The sequence below is a fragment of the Frankliniella occidentalis genome, unplaced genomic scaffold (assembly GCF_000697945.3).
Source record: "Frankliniella occidentalis isolate FOCC.00 unplaced genomic scaffold, Focc_3.1 Scaffold31, whole genome shotgun sequence".
Classification (NCBI taxonomy): domain Eukaryota; kingdom Metazoa; phylum Arthropoda; class Insecta; order Thysanoptera; family Thripidae; genus Frankliniella; species Frankliniella occidentalis.
Genome location: NW_026267161.1, coordinates 1,234,236 through 1,237,445, shown reverse-complemented (window position 1 = coordinate 1,237,445; position 3,210 = coordinate 1,234,236). Strand labels below are relative to the sequence as shown.

General features: G+C 49.8%; 1 protein-coding gene across 1 annotated transcript in view; it reads right to left on the bottom strand.

The window, feature by feature from the left end:
• Positions 1-3,210, bottom strand: part of LOC113212769 (glutamate receptor 1-like) — a 355,157-nt gene that overhangs the window by 214,194 nt on the left and 137,753 nt on the right. The window lies entirely within an intron of this gene.

The window sequence follows — 3,210 nt, the reverse complement described above, 5'->3', positions numbered from 1 at the left end:
TGAGGGGGGAATGCAGGTAATATACAGCCAGAGTGTAACGTTGACAACACGATGGAATTTAATGAATTCCAGCCACCGCCGCTGTTCGACGTTCCCACGCAATCAAATCACGGCCGTGTCCGAACGGTCGCGTTATTACCTCCCCAATGCAAACCAAACAATCAGCCGGCATTTCCACCACAAAAGCGTTCCCCGGCACATTTCTGCTTGTTTGCTCACCCAGTGTCTGTCCTTCCCCCGGCCGGTCGGTCGGTCCGTCCGTCTGCCTCGCCTCCTTTCCAGCGTCAGCATTACGGAAGCAATGAAATCTCGCCCCGAAAGATCTTACGTCTTTAGGCTAAGCTCAGAGGCGGGGAGTCGAAATCCGCGTCGGCAAGTCGGAGAGAAAGAGAAGCGAGCAGAAGAAGAGAAACGCAGGCTCCATCACTCTGTGGAGAGTGGCTGGCTCGCTCACCAGCTGAGGACCAATCGCATGAAGTGCATCCGCTGCACCATGTGTGGCCCTCCCGCCCCAGCCTTGACCAAGACAGGGTTCAAACTACCGGGTATATTCGCTCTCCTGTTTTTCTTCTTTTCCATTACGTTTTTTTTTTTTCATTTTCTCTTACCCTGAGGAAGTCAGAGAGAGAGGGGCGGGCTTTGCCGGGGTTGGGGAAGCCAAAATATCACGTGAGGCCTCAGTGAGGCAGTCCGCCAGCACGCCGGCCATATATAACGAGATGCTACAGCGCTGAAGGGACCCCAGCGCCATGCCTCATGTAGGACCAACTGAGCCCGGACCAACCCCGCCCGGCCCAGGGCTGCCAGCTCGCCGGCCCGGCGGGCACCCCCGCCTGCCAGCTCGGCCGCCCGCAACTCGGCGGCGTGGACCAGCTGCACGAGAAAGGCGTGTCTTGAAACCGCACCCCATCTCACCAGAGAGTTCCACTCCTCGGCCTCCCTCAGCGAGCGCAGGACGACGCGCCCCGCCCGGGGCCGACCACAGGGCCATGGGGAGCCGTGCTTGCACCCCACCTACTTCCCGCGCGACAGCTTGCTGGGGAAGAACAGACCGTTCAATCTGAGAAAATTTCAAGGAACAAATCAAGCTACACGCTTAATGTATTTGTACGTTTATGTGCTAACGTTCCTGCTAAGTTAAATCTACAATTTGTTTCTTATAAATTTAAGCGCAAAATGGCATGATTTCGTACAAATGAATGAAGTAAATTGTTTAAATCAACCCAAAATTATGTTTACAAAATCTGATTTCTTAAATTCGTACAAGTAAAAGATGAAATCCATTTAGTGTGTACTTTACGTCACGCATACAGCGGGTGACTGAAATCCGAGCAGACGAATGAAACATATGAAAGTTCATAAAGTGGAATAGTATTATCCGCTTTAGCTAGGTACAATTTTTCCAATTTTCTCTATGCGTATATAGCTGTACCTTCCCCATTCAATTGTATTTCCTGGTAACGGGTAGTACAGCCAACAATACGAAATTTCAATTAAGAAAGTAATGGGACGATTGCAGGAGGGCACGTCTGTACTAGAAATTCCACTGTTATTCAATTCATGTGACGTCAAATTGGGTATGTATAAAACCTGTGACATTGGTTGAATCGAGTGACATTACATTTGTTTGAACGTTACTCAGTCAGGCCAAAGAACAAAGAATGGGAAATTCTTAGTAAAATAATGAAAAACAGTGTGACAGGAAGCATCGAAAAGAATGTGACAGTCTTCACAGTTAAAGGCGGAATGTGACGTGTGCCGTCATACGAATTAAATGAAAATACCTAGCAGTGCAAATTGAAGCAAATACCAACCGGGTTTCCCACACTACGACGCGCAAAGGGGAATGCAAGGTACCTCTGTTGCCATCGCACCCAAGTACGTCCCGACCAAACCACTGCAGCCCTCCCACTCAACGCCTCTGCTCGCGCGTGAAACAGGCAGGGCAGGACACGGCAGGGCGGGTCCGCTGCAGCAAACGGCATATAGTTCGATCACCACCCCCAACCTCTCCAGAGGGTCCTGATTGAAGTCTCTCTCAGTGTCTCTCTGTCTCACACGCTCCTCCCCGTTCCATTTCTCTCCTTCCACACAAACACACCTCCACTACTCTTCAACCCCCTCCCCTCTCTCCCAATCTCTATTTCACGTTCACGTTACGTCTTATAGTTGGGTAAGACAGGGTTGTTGTTTGTTTTATTCCCTTGGACCCTTTTTTTCTGGCCAACTTGTGAAAAATACCTAAGAAACATGAGGGCAATTTTAACGACTCTCTGTTTCTGTCTGTCTCTCTCTCTCTCTCTTTCTTTCCTACTTTATCGATCTACGTACACTTTTAAAACGGCGAATTGGAATTTGAAATTAAATGTGTGTTGTTAAGAGAGGGAGGGAGAGAAAAAGACCACAGAAACGCTGCCACATGCGAAATTTCCAAAGGTGGTGCGGTGTGTGAAGAGCGGAGCGGAGCTAGAAACACAAAATTGGCTGATCTCACGCCCTTCCCTTCCCCCTTCTTCTTTTCCCACCTTTTTCTCCCGTTCTTGGATTTTATTTTATCTATTGCTCACGCTCACACGCTCGCGCCAGTAAAAGGCTCCGCTGCTGCACCAAAGTAGCCCCATTGTGGTGGTCAATCGCGAGTCACTTTCGAGCGCCCGGGCTTTCATCATGCGCACAATAAAACTCCATCGTCACGCCGCATCGTTGGGCAGCGGCAGCTTCTCCTCGTACAGAGCCAATAGAGAGAGGAGGTGGGAAAGTTAGAGAGGGCATCGGGGAAGCCTCGCACCCTGCTCGCTTTAATTTCGTTACATTACACGTTGGACTATGCCGAAGTTTCACCACCAAGAAATATAATCGTGTTTATTAGCGATACCAATTTGCTTGTAATAACAAAAGCAATAGCAATAGCTTCACTTCCACATCCGGTGCGTGAACGTGCACGTCCGAAGCATGCACGGAATGATGTGCTTGCTTCTGCATCGATAGAATGTTCTACAGCCAACACAGATATTGCACGAAGTTCCAGGAGGCATTATGGAGCGAGATTTAACAGAGACTTGGACATATCCACAGCAAACCGCCGGCCAATATAAAGCAGAGAAGCGCGGAGAGGAGGGGAAGTGGTGGGGATCACTGTGACGTGGTCGTGGTAGAGGAACTGGGATGTGTGTAGCGGTGTTGTGAGAGAGTACGGGGGAGGGAGGGGGG